We start from the raw sequence: 17,456 nt of genomic DNA, 5'->3' as shown, positions 1-17,456 counted from the left end.
AGGCTTCAACTTTCACAATCACTTCACACTACAGTCACTTTACACAGCAGTTCCATGTAGACAGGTGCAAACCCACATCCGTTGGCTATCATACAGCACGACGAATGAACACATGGTTCGACTCCAGTCAAGACCAATAACTCGCACAGTTAATTCAAGTGACCTCTCCACACAACGAATTCCCAGCTCACGACTCGTAACTGACTATGCAACAATCAACAAGGTAACAATAACAGCAACAACAACACCTTCCTTTTAAACACCTGGTGAGAATTTCTAGTATATTCGGGATACGGCCAGGATACGAGTGTTCTAGTTTCGCCATGCAAAAATATTCCAGACACACCAAACGAGGGGACAATAGCAGCAAGGCTATCACATGCCAGCAAGCCGGCCGGTAGCTCTCCAGTCTGACTTACTCATTCCTTTGAGGAAACAGCGAAGGGAAATTCATGATGGCTGACAGGCTCGTTGGACCATCTTGTGCCTTGATACATGCGTTGGTGCAATTAACCATGTAATAAAACTGACGCTATTTGTAACTGAAAGGCAAATGTGCCCATGGGTGGTACAACTTTACCTCAATATCACACATACTTTGACGTGAAGAGAGATTACAATCCCTCAGGTTCCACGAGAGTTCGATAGATGACAAATTAGGTGACTAGGAAGGCGGAGGAATGTTAAAATTTCGCGCAAACTCTCCTGGGAAATCTCAGTTAATTGCGGATGAGAGCTGCCTTTCTGGGAAGTTGCTTCTGGGCACACAACGAGGCTGGGTGGAATATGGGAATACGGGCATTCATCAAGGTATCCTATCCAACCCTTGAACCCCCACCACTGATGAACGGAGAATTCACGCAGTAGTAGGGCTATAACTTGGGATAAGGCCTGGTGTAGTCACGAACGATCTCCTGAAACTTCGGCACGATAGTCACTCGTTCCCCAAGAAAAAACGGGCAATATCTCTAAGGAGTTACCAGCCTGTTCCCACTGTGGGTAAGGGCGGTAGAATAACACACACACGCTATCCCCTGTCTGTCGTAAGGGCCGACTGAAAAGCTCCCAGGGGCTCTCATGTATGTACGTGGGTTGGTGACCACGGGACTCTAAAGTGAGTTCTGGCATTGCTTCCATTTACTTGTGCCAGGCTCCTCACTTTCATCTATTCTATCCAACCTCCCTTGGTCAAATTTTGTTCTATTCTGACGCCGACACTATTAGGTCTTCAAGGGGGTAGAGAGTCTTTCATTTTCACGTCCTTCGTGGCCCTTATATTTCTTTGGCCGAATACGTCATTTTTCGAAGTGTCGAAACATTTCCATGTTTCTCTCTTATTAGTGTTATAGAGAGGATGGCTGCCTAGTTGTACTTCCTCTTAACACAGTAATCACCACCACCACCATCACAAGCCTGTGTAATGTATTGTACATTGCTCTCTGCTGACATTAATAGAGATGACAGCAAAGACGTTAAGTAAGGTTTTCGTACTGGAAGTCATAAAACTCATCAAAATGATACTGCTTCTTCTACAGAAAAAGTATGAAGCTCACACATGTTTTTGTATGGTCGACATGGATCTGTTAACTTGTCTGGGAACCAGTGAGTCCACCCTCTTGGAGCTCTGTCAGGGTCATCCAGAATGGGTTTTTCCACATGTCCGGTGTTCCCAACACGATCTGAGTGTCCGCTCGATTGCCCGTACTTGCAGATTGATGAACGAGAAGCTCTTGCAGTTCGGTGATTTACACCTCTACCGGGTGTCTTCATATGATGGCCAGTGGGCAACGTTATCAGTTCTGACATCATATGGAGGAACATGTCGTCATTGCCAGGACAAAACCTCCGATGAGAAAATATTTTTGGAGATATACTGACCCGCAGCACGTACATCAAGCAGAGCGTGAATGCCTTGACCATGTTCACACAATATTGCACCTTAGATGACAGAACCTTACCGGCTAAAGTTCTAACCTAAAATATTTCTTCTTCTTCTTCTCTTTAATTGCCACTCTAACTAGGGAACGACGAACCCTCCTCCGGTCACTCGATTGCCCGTAGTTGCAGAGGCAGAACGCAATTTCAGCTTTTAAGTCAGCCAGACACAGCACTTCTCCTTACATACACTTTTGTACAGGAGCCAGGGATTGACTACCGTAAGCCCAATTAAATGGTAGAACAATCTGCTGTACCATTTCCTGGTCCTCATCATGATTTTATACCATCCAACCAAGCTGTCAAACAAGTCCACGCCTACCATATGTCAGTTATAAACACTTATCAGGGCAGGACATTATACTCTTGCACTTTTCTTGATCTTCCTGTCACACCTCTCAACAAAAGCCAAAGGAAGACTGCCGTAAAATATTTATAAGGTTAACACAGATTTATTGTTTTTCCATATCATTGATGTGAGTTCAGCATTCTCGACTTTTATCACATATTCAGTGCTGAATCCACTTTCAAGTTGTGTTATTTGTCGGAAGGTAGTCTGCACTTCGGAACTCTGTTTCATTTTTCTGCGCCAAAAGAATGAATTTCCTCCTTTGCCAGAAACAACGTTAGTAGTAATTGTCTAAATAGACTCTGTGATTCCGATCTGGAGGAACATCTCGCATAAGTAGGACCATGACATTTCCACTTGCTCAAAGTTCTGGTTCGGTTTTCAGGCGAAAATTTTCGTTATTCTCCTGACGGGCAAAGATTACAAACTTATAGGAGTAACCAAACACGTCATTGAATATATATATATCATGTGACTCCAATTGTGAGGTTTCAATGTGAGGTAATGCTTCATGTAACTTCTGGACTTTGTTGCACATAATTGTTCATCCACGCACAAATCTCGCTAGAATGGAATAGAACTGAAATTTTTGTTCAGATGTTCAATGAAAGGTCTCAGTTTATGTAAGCGATGATAGTCTGGATTATTTTTTGCTGCCAATTTATCATTATTGTTGAAGTGCATCTATCAGCGAATTTCCTCAAACTGTTTCTGACTCATTCAATCCCTAATTCTGTCGACGCGTATATAGTTGCTCCAGCAATCGAGTACATTTGGAAGAGGTACAAGTGGTGAGTACAGGCAAATTCCTAAGAATTTCATAACGCTTTTCTGCACAGAATACAAATTAGATTCTAAAATAATCGTCACCACAACGTCATATGAAATAAAATACCGAAAAAATGAGGTTGGTGTTTGGAGATTCATGAGTTCTGAAGATAATGGTTTGGTGCAACATTTCATTGGATCGTCATCAACTTGCAAATTACCTTTCCTCCACTCCACCTTTGAACCGTCTATATAATGGGATTTCTTCTCACTATTCAGTCTTTGATGCGCGTCATCTGAAGTTCTCTGAGGATCAAGGTAATGTTAATTTGAGCAGTTTCCATCAGGTACGAAACCTCCATCACACTGATGCATTGCAGAACCCGGTTCAATCCTATCTACCCCATCTACTGTATATTCTTCAAAATCACATGCTAATTCTGTCCCATCCTGCACACACACTCAAGAAAATAAACCGCTTGGCGAACATGGTATACTGTCCTCATTCTGTGTTCCTGCAATTACCAATGACATGTCGATGGCCTAGACTGAATACCTCGTATCTCAAAACGTTCTTCCTAACCATTATTTCCCCTAAGACTGGTCACGCCTCCCAGCCACACTTGGATATGCAGTCCATCAGAACAATGTTCGTTGGGTTTATTTTCCTATGCTGACGCGTAAAGGAAAATGAACCTTATAAAAATTATACTCTAGGAGTTAGTAAATAAGTCACGCAGATATACTTTCCTATAGTACGGTACGGTAAGGTTAATTTTCCTTCACACGTCGGCATAGGTAAAAAGAACACAACGAACATTGTTCTGATGGACTGTATATTCATGCGTGGCTTGGAGGCGTGACCAGGCTTAAGGGAAATAATGGATAGGAAGAACTTTATGAGATACGAGGTTTTCATTCTAGGCCATCGATGTGTTGAATATCGAACTTTTCATCATCACCCCTAAGCAACCTTCATCTTCAATGTCTGAATTATCTATATCATCTTCACTTTCCTCCCAATTTGCTAGCAAAGACACTAACTCATCCTCCCTATACGTGTGATCCATGTTATAATCCATTGTTGCAGATCTGATACAAACAAACAGTACTAATACTACCAGACACTGTTAGGGTGCAACTGTTCCTGTATGCAAAAATATACTTAGGAACCATTTGAAATAGAACTACGCAATTTTGTGTTGAATAAAATAAAATATTCACAACACCATAATGTCACAATTCGTAGGAGTACAGCACATTCGATTATTTCCTTTGTAACTAACCCGCGAAGACATATATTGTATTCACCCTGCATTCTAGTTACAAAACGAATGAACTATGTTGACACAAAGAATGTATCAGGGAATATGCAATTCGCATTAACAGTAATAAGGGTCTTAGACTTTGAATTCTACGCAGTTAAATTGTATGTATCACATCCGATAAATGACGCATTGTAGGGCTGACTGCTCACGTCTGCCAGCGACACATGGTTATGCAGTCCATCAAAAAAATGTTAGTTGTGTTCACTTTCCTATGCCCCTCTGTAAAGAAAAATGAACCTTGTTGTACCGTACTAAAGAAATGTATATTTTCATTAAATATAATAATGTATAATGCGTTTACGGTTCATTCTCCTTTAAACATTAGCACAGGAAAATGAACAGCGAACGTTGTTCTTGAGGAGAATAATGAATAGGAAGAGCATTGTGGAGTACGAGTTATTGCTCGAGCAGCGACGATATGTTAAGTTTTATGTGCTTTTATATATGCAGCATGAAGAGCTAGTTGTCGTGTCATATAGCCTGTACGGATGTACCATCGTACAAAACTTGAATCGTTCAACTGTGTATCTATATACCAATATTCTAGGCTATTGAATGTTTCCCATAGAATGCACATTTTCAAAAGTTTCTGAAGCTACCCGGTGGTGCTTTACTTTGTGGTCTGAACATACTGAAATTCTACACTAACGCGTGCCGAATCAGAGAGAGGGCGAGGGGCCATGCATGCATCACAGGGATACTCTCATATCTCGTTCTGTCCTAGATCATACGTCACGATAATTTAGTGGAGTTTCTGTGTACACATTCAATTCTAACAGCAAATAGTGGGACACGCGACAGTGCTATGATAGCGCTGATCCTTGACGGCAGTAATTAGGGTATGTAAGGCAATGTTATTGTTTGCTGTGGACCAGCTATCGCTGTAACAACACGGACAGTGCTGAGAGCATTATCTTGGCGGGACAGGGTGGCAGGACTGTGTCAACAGCACCCGCCGTGATTAGTACCTTGTGCCTGCTTTATCAAACAGCCTGACAGGCGAAACTTAGCAACGTCTAGATGACTTAATTTCGGGCGTGGTTAGTGTGTACTTTAACCAGAAGCGCCTGACAAATAAATTGTACAGAATCCAATCTAATGTCGTAATGATTTGCATTCATGAATCCAAGATATACTCACAGAACACAGTTTCATTTCTTCACCACAGTTCAAATATTTATTTCACCTCAAGTGGTATTCAAATCTTGTGAAGCTAGAAAATGAAACCGGCAGGCTTAATAAATCAAAAACTTCAATTGCCCAACCATTTCTGAGGACAATTTCTAAGGTTATGTTTATGGGTAAGGTTTGAGAAATGGAGATACCGCACAGTACGCCTTTTTAAACACTAACACGTGGTGTAGGGGGTCAACGCATCCATCTGTAATCCAGCGTGTTCCCGGGTTCTATTCCCGATCGGGTCAGGGGTTTTTAATTGTAAATGTATATATCCCTAGCCTGAGGACTGGTTGTTTGCGTCGTCCTTAGAGTTCCTTTCCTCACATTCAACACTCTACACTTCCGCAAATACAATTATACACAGGTTCATATCATATGGTACAAGTAGTGGCAAAAGACCTCTAGAGGTCGACCCCACGAAAAAATAGCATTAAAAAGAAAGCAATAATTATAAAACAGAGTGTAAAGGAAATTCTCCCCGGTCCTCAAAAATCTAATTCACGGTCTACAGATGAAGAGTCGGACGGTCTACGTTTGATGCGGCAGAACAACTAACTGTAGTCGAGAGCTTCGCTTTTCTTGTTGTTGTTGTTGTTGTTGTTGTTGTAATATTGGTTTAAGGTCTCACTAACGCATCGAAGGTTTACAGTGACGGAAGGCTAGGAAAGGGCTAGGATTGGGAAGGTAGTGGCCGTGGCTTTATTTAAGCTACAAACCCAGCTACAGGAAAAAGAAACAGTAGAAAATGATGAGAAGAAAGAAGCAGTACCATGACGGATATTTGTAGTTACAACTTTGCTTCTTAATCCTATTCACAGGAATATACACAAGGTCAATTTAGACCAAGATTATCAGCCGAATCACCATGGCTGAAGAGGGATTCGGAAAGGAATGTACCTCTCAGAGGAGAGTCGGTTAAAACTTATCAGATGGAAGTGGAAATATTGTATTAAAGTCAGGAATACAAAAGCGGACAATATTCCTGTGAGGCAGTCGACTGAGAGAATCAAATGTCATGGATTATGCAATGGTACATGAGCTAATACTTTATTACTGTAGGATGAAGTACAAGTGGCGTAGGACTCTGAAATATAATTTCATCATTTTTGTGAAGATTGCACACTTTCTGATAATTAGGAACCTCGTAACGTGTTCTGATTTTAGTGAAAAGTAAAATCATTTGAAATGTGCTCTTCTAAGCAAATTTATATGATGGAGATTAATAGCAACGTGAGTGAAGTATACTTGGCATCAGGAAACAGACACAAACAAAAATATATCTATATTGTGTGTGAGTCATCCGTACTAATTTTTATGCTCAAAAAATATTAATTTGAGAGCCAAGTATCCTCTTTTTGATCATGAACTTACCGAGCTCGATAGCTGTAGTCGCTTAAGTGCGGCCAGTTTCCAGTAATCGGGAGATAGTGGGTTCGAAGCCAACTGTCGGCAGCCCTGAAGATGGTTTTCCGTGGTTTCCCATTTTCACACCAGGCAAATGCTGGGACTGTACCTTAGTAAGGCCACGGCCGCTTCCTTCCAATTCGTAGGCCTTTCGTATCCCATTGTCGCCATAAGACCTATCTGTGTCGGTGCAACGTAAAGCAAATTACAAAACAAATATTCGTTGTAACAGCCGTGTTTCTGAAGAAAGGTTATTCAGAAGTTAAACATGTATCAGCGAGTTGGCTGTGCGGTTAGTGGCGCACAGCCATGAGTTGCATTGGGGAGATAGTCGGTTCGAACACCTCTGAGGATGGTTTTCCGTGGTTTCCCATTTTCACACGAGGCAAATGCTGTAGCTGTAACTTAATGAAGGTTGTGGTCGGTTCCTTCCCATTCCTAACGCTTTCCTATCCCATCGTCGCCATAAGATCTATCTATGTCCGTGCGACGTAAAGCAACCTGCAAAGAAAACTGAGAAGATAACTATGGATCATGTCAAATGTTATTGATTTCAAAACTAATAACTGTAACGATATGCTCTGATAACTACAGTTAGTTCCTTGCAGGCGTAAATGTTACGCCCTCACTGCAATTTAAAATCAGTGCAAGGGACATAAGATGAGCACCGGAGAAGCGAGAATGACGTATTTTCTTTCACAACTTAGTAACGGTGGGAGGAATAATAGTATGTACGCCAAGGAATATTTTGGGTAATTACTGAAATCATAAACAGAAATGTTCTCAACTAGCTAGGGAAATAGGTGGATCATTTCTTCATGATGCCTCTTGTTCATTTAAACTTAATACCCTTTCATTAAGTCTTATGTCCGACTCCATGGCTAAATGGTTGGCGTGCTGGCCTTTGGTCCAGGGGGTCCCGGGATCGACTCCCGGTAGATTCTGGGCTTTTAATTTTAATTGGTTAATTCCTATGGCTCAGGGGCTGAGTATTTTTGTTGTCTTACGAATTAGAAATCATCCTCACAGACACGAAGGTCGCTTATACGGTGTCAACTCGAAAGACCTGCACCGGGCCTCTCCGGGGTCCACACGCCATTATTATATATTAAGTTTTATTTTATTTCATCAAAGAATGTATTACTAATTTATTTATTATTTATTGCATATTGTCCAGCTATATTTACGCTATTTAGACTATTAGGTACATTTGTTGGAGAATTTTGATCAAATCAACTCTGTTTTCAGCTGTTCCTCTTTTGAACATCAATGGACCCGGCATACATAAATCAAACTACGCATGTTTCGCAGCAGGTATTGCAGAAATTGGGACTGTTGATGAAAAAATAGACGATTATCAATACCGCAAGAACATCAATAGAAATATGTGTGAATTCTAGCCATATGATTGCCTATAGAACTCTCTCCGACAGCGAGGGCTTGTGTAGGTCATCAACTTAGGGAATTAATGAGAATCGTGTATGAACGACCCCTGTAGGGAAAAGTATCTGTGAACGTGGTAATTACTCCATCGCAAGCATTTGTAATGTCGGAGTTCAAGAAGTTATCTAACCTAGCTTCCAGACTCTCGCGGACTATGAATAAGTACGCGGGCCACAATCGTCTGGAGACAGCAGCTCTAAAACAAGAGTGAGTAGAATGTGATGACACTAGGATTGCCTAAGGTGATGTAGAGGAGGTCAGTTCCGCAGATTTAGAATGTTCCATCTTTCGAATATTAAATCCACAAAAAGTATATTTCTGTAGAGTCAGCAATTTCAATTTGTCTTAGAATGTAATGCAAGATTACTGAGCTGGAATTGACGTTCATCATTACAATAAGAATTATTTTCTCCCTCTTATTTCCAAATCTAGTATCTGGTATTAGTAAACAATAAACAAAAATCATAGGGGAATTCTACTATTTCAATAATTTCCGACTTTTTGGCTGAATGGTCAGCGTACTGGCCTTCGGTTCAGAGGGTCCCGGGTTCGATTCCCGGCCGGGTCGCGGATTTTAACTTTCATTGGTTAATTCAAATGGCCTGGGGTTGGGTGTTTGTGCTGTCCCCAATATCCCTGCAACTCACACACCACACGTAACACTATCCTCCACCACAATAACATGCAGTTATTGAGGAGTGAGGCAAGGCTGCAGTTTGTCCCCTCTCCTTTTCAATGTTTACATAGAACAGGCAGTAAAGGAAATCAAAGAGAAATTTGGAAAGGGAATCACAGTCCAAGGAGAGGAAATCAAAACCTTGAGATTTGCCGATGATATTGTTATTTTATCTGAGACTGCAGAAGATCTCGAGAATTTGCTGAATGGTATGGATGAAGTCTTGGGTAAGGAGTACAAGATGAAAATAAATAAGTCCAAAACAAAAGTAATGGAGTGCAGTCGAACGAAGGCAGGTGATGCAGGAAATATTAGATTAGGAAATGAAGTCTTAAAGGAAGTAGATGAATATTGTTACTTGGGTAGCAAAATAACTAACGATGGCAGAAGTAAGGAGGACATAAAATGCAGACTAGCACAAGCAAGGAAGAGCTTTCTTAAGAAAAGAAATTTGCTCACTTCAAACATTGATATCGGAATTAGAAAGATGTTTTTGAAGACTTTCGTGTGGAGCGTGGCATTGTATGGAAGTGAAACATGGACGATAACTGGCTCAGAAAGAAAGAGAATAGAAGATTTTGAAATGTGGTGTTACAGAAGAATGCTGAAGGTGAGATGGATAGATCGAATCACGAATGAAGAGATACTGAATCGAATTGGTGAGAGGAGATCGATTTGGCTAAATTTGACGAGAAGAAGAGATGGAATGATAGGACACATCTTAAGACACCCAGGACTTGTTCAGTTGGTTTTTGAAGGAAGTGTAGGGGGTAAGAACGGTAGGGGTAGACCAAGATATGAATATGACAAGCAGATTAGAGCAGATGTAGGATGCAATAGTTACGTAGAAATGAAAAGGTTAGCACAGGATAGGGTGGCATGGAGAGCTGCATCAAACCAGTCTATGGACTGATGACTCAAACAACAGCAACCTACACATGGCAGATGCCGCCCACCCTCATCGGAGGGTTTGCCTTACAAGGGCTGCAGTCGGCTAGAAATAGCCACACGAAATTATTATTATATTTCAATAATCAATGCTTTCCGGACTCAAATAGGAAATATTTAGTTGGCACTCACAGGGACCATAATCCATTGAGGTAAATGTCATTCCCAGTACTGGTGTAGATATTTTCACTTATAACTCGATAGCCATACTGTACACAACATGGAAGTTTTAATGAAAACTAAGTTGTCAAATATACCGTATATCAACCGTAAAGAGTTCCAGATATAACGTACTCTTACACAATGATAACAGAAACTCCGAAAAGTACCAACTGGCTGGCCGACATCCTAACACTACAAAGAAATATATTTACGTATTCTCCCTCTTATATCCAAATTCAGTGCCTGGTATTAGAAAACAATAAACAAAAATCATACGGGAATTATACTATTGGCAGTCCAATTATATTTTCAAAATCGCCAAAACCTGCAAAATATAAACAATCGCGCACTGTTTAATGGTGCAAGGATGGTGCAGCAAGTGTTTTTGGTCTTCCATGAGACCTTATCAGGCAACAACAGAGAAAACCATGTTCCATAAACTTTATCAAGCTAAGTGTGGTCCAATGGAGAACCGCAGCATATTCAGGGATAACAATATTACCATGAAAGTTGGTAATTGTTTAATAAATGCTTAGATTTTAAACCATATGTCATGTGGTCAAAATGGAACCGTAAACCTATAAACAGAGGGCAATTTATGATGAATATTGGTTTCCAATAAGTGTTTGGCTGTTTATTTGTTTGACCGTTACAGCATCATCAGAAATCGGCTGAGTGTAATTTTAAGAAACAAATGGCGTGGTTTTCTATATTTATTTTCACTGTGCCCGGTTCCTCATCTTCCCTAACTCCTGTTGCCCACCGACTATGATTACAGTATTGTGATGCGTAGGACATTCCATATATTTCGATCGCTTATGCTTTTATATTATTATTATTATTATTATTATTATTATTATTATTATTAGTATTATTATTAATGCCAGAGGTTTAACGTCACACTACAGAGGTTTCAAATGAAATCAACGAAAATTGTTCTGATGGACTGTATATCCATATGTAGCTGGGAAGCCTGTCCAATCTTACGGAACATAATGTATAGGAAGGGCATTGTCAGATACGCGGTCTAGTTTCCTAAGGGATGATCGATGGCTTTCTTTTAAAACCTAGTATTTCCCAATGCTCTTCCTACCCACTAGACTGGTTTCGCCTCCCAGCTATATACTTATATGCAGTTCATCAGAATAATTATTTTCAATGAGTTCATTTTCCTATGCAAGTGTGTAATGGAAAAGAAACCTTAAATACATTATACTGTAGGAGTGCGTAAAATCGCCATGTAAACAACATCCGTACAATACGGTAGTATAAGATCCATTTTCCTTTACACATTTGCATGGAAAAATGAACAAAATAAATAATATTTTGATGAACTGCATATAAACATGTGACTAGGAGTCGTGACCTGCCTTAAGGAATATTAAGGTGTACGAAGAGCATTGGGGCATACGAGGTTTTAGAAGAAAGCCACCTATATGCAATTCCAACACTACAGGGCTGGCTAAAAAGAAACATCCCTGTACTGGTCATGATGAACCACTGGATGAGTGGAAGTTAAATACTTCCACTATGCCTGAACTCGACTCTGAGTACGATAGAGTGGTTATCCCAATACTACATCGACGTTGACTTCAGATATTCGACTTCCTAATGCGGAATCGATCCCATATCCTTCCCGGTAAACGAAATAATCGTTATATCCTTGGTTTGCATCCGTCGAAAGAAGGTGGACTCATAACTATGTTGAACAAGTGTCTCATCCCTGCTGAAGGATTAACGTTCATTATATGGGACATTCTTCTAACCTTCACGGGCTCGAGTCATCGTCTGTCGACAATATGAAACATATTCATGCTAAAGCAGTTCATCATTTGGCAAACTTGACCCTCTTTCTAGGCGATCATTAGGAAGCTTCGTGGCTCTGTGTGAGGGGTTTCAGATGAATCACAGGCTGTAGAGTTGACTTATTGATCTCATAATGCTGTTTGTGCTTAACGAAATACAAAGGGAGAATCTGATATCACGGCTGCGTGACTGCACTGGCGGAGATAACAGAGATTAAAGAAATGTTTGATCATGACAGCCCTCTCGTTACGCAAAGCCACAATGACCATGATTGAGCATGCCGTTAATATAACTGGATTATACCAAGGGATTTTTATCGCCTAACTTATTTATACGGCTCAAATGAAAGTAAAAAATAAAAGAGAAAAAAGAATGTGTACACACTACGAGGCATATTGCCTTCCACATACTGCTGTGCTTATCCGTATGAAAATATTTCCGGTGAGTAATCGTATGTCTGTGTTTTGGAGTAGTAATGATAATTTTAACATAGCCTCCTTTCCAGAGGCATAACAATCCTGAGATTAGTATGGTAATCTTTGATTTCGAATTGACAGGCACATTCTAGTGTCATATATTTACTAGAAATATAACGAAATTTATCCTGCAGCAGTTTCATGATGCGATGATGAAAGGAAGCTCTCTTATTATCCCTCCGCCCTCGTATTCTTCTCAGTATCCTCCAGTATTTGTTCCAAACTTCTTTCACTTTTCTCTAGCGCCTCCCTTGTTGGTAATGGTTATGATTATAGTTTTAAGGGGAAGAACAATTGTGTAAATAATATCCTCAACATCTTCCTTGTGAGCTCTTTAGTTCTGTCATAACTTTAACTTGTACTTACCGAAGGGGGCGCGGGTGGGGTCCTTTAGGCCCTCAGCTGCAGCTGAAGTAGACCACATTAAGCTAATGATAAGGCAGTAATCTGCTGTGGAAATGGACAGTTCCTACACTAATAGTTGTTCATGGAAGTCTATCTTAATTTCTTGTTATAAGAAAAATATGTTATGTCTTTCCGTTACTACATTCTATTGGTGTTGTTAACTGGTGAAGTAAACTATAGACTAAATCAAGCGTCTAATAACAGAGATCACAGAAAATTGGGAAAATCAGGGAAGGAATGGTTGACAAGTCAACAAATTGCAACTTTGGTAGAGTTAGGCCTGTGCGTCAGCATTGCGGTAGAGGCTGTCGGGTCTTCTCGGTCATCTGAGATCTCAAAATCGATAACATTGTTGCACTAGGAAAATTATGTAAGTCTATGACATTTATCAGAAATTTCCCAGTCTTTTAGAGCAGCGAATTTACAGACTAATTCAACAGCGGGTCTATGATGACGAAATGACTAAAATTATTACACTACGACAGTCACAGAAATCTTCATGTCACCTTTCAGAAAAGAGTCTCAAAATGTTCATCCTCTGAACTTAGCTCATAGAACTGAAGCCATACAGGGTCTATGAATAACGATCGTACCACAATTAATTGTGACTGCGACGATTGTAAGGTGGATTGTGAGCCAAGAAGCAAGGTCCAATACACAAATGTTGTTCGTTAATTAGAGTATAACAGGCTTGCAGCAGAGTGCATATCGTGTTGCGTTGCCTCCTTCGCGCCGACGAAAGTTTCTTCGAGCAACTGCTGTGACGTTGTTTCACGCTCGGCCCAGCGTACACGCTGTTCCACGAGGTGCGCTTATTAACAATTTGCTTTTCGATTCGTCGAGGATGTTGCTATTTTGGTAAAATCAAGGGCTGGTGTATCGGAATCGTGTGTCATCAAAGGAGGTCGTATTGCAAGAATCAAAGCTTCGACTGAAATACTGATCGCACAGCCACACGTCGTTGACCATAAGCGACAATCTCTGCAATATCGATAAAGGCTCTGAAAATACGATGGAGGTCGACAATTTGAACCTCTTTTGTCGTTTGGTGTAGGTGCTGATGCTCTAGTTAGGATGGTGAAGTTTCAATACAAAATGTGGAAAGCAGACTGAAGCGCCGTGAAACTTGTATGACCCTCAGCGCCTTAACCGTGAATTTTCTGATATGCGTCCCCTCTAGGCACGAACGATCTATTTACCGGATCGCACAACATATTAAACCTTGCCGCATTCTTTCTGAACCACTCAGTATAAAAACATGAAATTCTTTGTATATAATTTACATCAAAGTACGGCATATCACGCGTATCAAGGACTATATGCTCACGGAGACTGGAATTTGTTACATGGCAGCAGCTTTGCTGCTATCGAAGCCAAAATTCATATCCCTGTCTCTCATTTAATAGGTATTTTGCAGTAAACGTGTTAAAATTGTGATTTCCATGATACCGAGTAATAGAAATCAAACTACCCACCTTTTACACTGCTCCTACAATGTTGGCTACTATGTACTGATATGCACTGGCATCCTACGAATTTGTAAAGCAAAAGGTAACGCAGTTCTTACTGCTATATATTCGTCTCCTTCAAAGTCCTTTGGACTTTTATGATAACATGTCTGTATCTGTCGCGATCTGCTGTTTGACTAGTTTGATCGACAACGAGCTCCCTTCTATATTGTCTTGTGCATACTGCTCTTTCTGCTATTGTGATGTCACTAAAGTCCCCGCACATTGTCTGTCTGTTAGCTTATCAGCCCAGAGACAGGATGGATGTTCGGTAGCAGAACCAAAGGTTATGTGGTTACAGAGAAACCGCGAAAACCAATGGCAGCACGAAAATGAGGCATACTAGGAAATAATAATAATAATAATAATAATAATAATAATAATAATAATAATAATAATAATAATAATAATAATAATAATAATAGTAATACAGGCATTTTGACTGACACAATTTAGGCTGCTTGCATATCGTCCCTTAAGAAACAATACCGCGTATCTCACAATGCTGTTCCCGTCCAATATTTTCCGTAAGTCTGGTCACGCCTCCAGGCCATATGTTGATATGCAGTCCGTCTAAACAATTTTTGTTGAAGAAAAATGAGCCTTAAATACATCATACTTTAGGAGGCGGTTATGTCGTGCAAACATACATTCCTACATTACGGTACAGTAACGTCCATTTTTCTTTACACCCCGCACAGGAAAATGTAGGCCTACTCAACGAAAATTGCTCTGATGGATCGCATACCCATGTGTGGCTGAGAGGCATAACCAGCCCTAAGGAACATAATGGATAGGAAGATCATTGTCACATACTCGGTGTTGTTTCTTAAGGAACAATATCACATTCCGCACTAGAATTTGTCTGTCAATTTAAAATTGAAGGTTACCATGTCACTCTCAGGAGTGTTGTGCCTCTGGAAAGTCGGCTATTTTGAAATTATTATTCCTACTCGAGCTAGTATAAAATAAAATAAATGTCAATTGTTTTACGTTGTTTCTATTTTCAAAACAATGAATGTAAATATTTTATACAAGCAGCACTTTTAAGGCCAATAAAATATAGGCCCTAACAGTGAATAGCATCGTACGTCTTCAAATTTCAGTGAGTCCTTGGAGAATGCCGCACTATTTTTTCACAGTGTGGGCCATGCAGTGAACAGCCAGTTTCCAACCCAATAATAAATTCACTTCCTCTCAAAGTCGCACCTAAGGCAACATCTCTACTTAACTTTTCAACTTCTGGATTTTTTCTGTTTGTCCAAGAAGCCTTAGGGTAGGTTTACACCAGCAAGTAACTTGTTGTTCAGTGTTGATTAATAATAAGTAACATTTATTTAAATTTGGGATTGTACTATGAATGCGGTGGTAGATAATATGCAAATGTGTAAATTTTCATTCGATTAAGGATTCCTGAAAGTTTAAAATTTAAAAAAAGAAAATCATGAAAAGTAGACTGGTGAAAGGTATATTTATCTCCTTAATGATGTTTAACCCATACCACATCAGAATGAAGTGGAAACGTGCTATCTGATAAATTTCTATACGGTTTTCTTCTAGAGATCAAACTCACATTAAACGGGCCCGCCCAGTCCCTACCCGTGGGAAACGAGAAAAAGCTACTGTTAGAAAATATGATTTGATATTCTAATTCAAATAATTAAATTTTGTACGTTTTGACAACTTTACATCCGGTACCCCTGATCCGGAAAGTCAGATGCTGGTACGATTAAGTGGCTTTTGAAAAGTCCCGTCGAAATTCCACCACGTTACGTGATAGTTAAAACATTAACGTAATTAGTGATCTGCCCTAGCAAGATTCACTTGATCTAAATAAGGCAGGCGTAAAATTTCATAATATCAAAAACCAAAATCCAATGAACGGTATTTTGACAACTAAACAAGCAACTACAGGAATAAACATTATGCATTAGGGAATAAAGGATCGACAACCTGTCTCTCAGACGCAAAAAGACGAAGAAGAAGAAATGGGCTTGCCTTTGCTGAGGAACGTACTCTATCCGAAGTCGTTGCTGCGCTACTCACTACAAATTTCATCGCTGAGGAATAATATAATATAATATAATATAATATAATATAATATAATATAATATAATATAATAAAATTGTCCTTAAAACATTGGATTTATTATTTTTGTCTCTGAATTCACTGCTGTGAATATCCCAAATTTCTGGGAAGCTCTCGATTTTTTGTATCAATTCACTAGTCTTCTTCCTGGACTATTCGGCCTTTTCCCTCCATTTTTGAGAAATTAATTTGAGCATATGTGTGGTGATTGCATGGATATAATTACGTTTTCCAAATTAAATTGAATTATGCGCAGAAACAAATGTGTGAAATGTGATCGCCTACTTACCTACTTGCGCCTTCCACTTGCACAAAATAGGATTGATTTCTATCAGTGCAAGTAATTGCGGAAGCTCCCGAAATACCCTTCACACTGCTTGCACGAGACTGACTGCAAGCTTCTTGTCTAAGAAATTGCTAACCGTTGCAAGTCAGCTTGCAAGTGGTGCAGAAAGTTGCTGTGTGCAAGTAAATTGCTGCAAGAACTTGTTAGTGTAAACGCAGCCTGACAGTATGCAATATTAGTTCCTGAAGCCTATTACGTCTTTCTACCCAATAAGTAGGATAAAATGCTTTTTATTTGGTCTTTTTTGACTCACTGATAACAGGTTCACTAATAACTCTTTGAAGAGAGGAAAATTTCTTTTAGCAGAAGCAGAGACACGCGTTGCCACTGATGAGATAAGCCCTATCATATTCTTAATTCGCCTAATATCAGAGCTTTTTGTAAAGCACGAGTTCTGTTAGTGGATGAAGCAGTGTTTCTAAAATGCCAGGGGATGCTCATTCAAAAACAGTGTTTGTTTTACAATAAATTTACCTGACAATAAATTGATCCGACATCAAAGTCATGGCCAAATGGTTAGTGTACTGGCCTTTGATCACAGGGGTCCCGGGTTCGATTTCCGGCAAGCTCGTGAATTTTAACCAACATTGGTTAATTTTTCTGACACGTGGGCTGGATTTATGTGTTGTCGTTA

Source organism: Anabrus simplex, chromosome 1 (assembly GCF_040414725.1).
Source record: "Anabrus simplex isolate iqAnaSimp1 chromosome 1, ASM4041472v1, whole genome shotgun sequence".
NCBI lineage: Eukaryota > Metazoa > Arthropoda > Insecta > Orthoptera > Tettigoniidae > Anabrus > Anabrus simplex.
The sequence above is the reverse complement of the archived record's forward strand: the minus strand, read 5'-3'. Positions refer to the sequence as shown.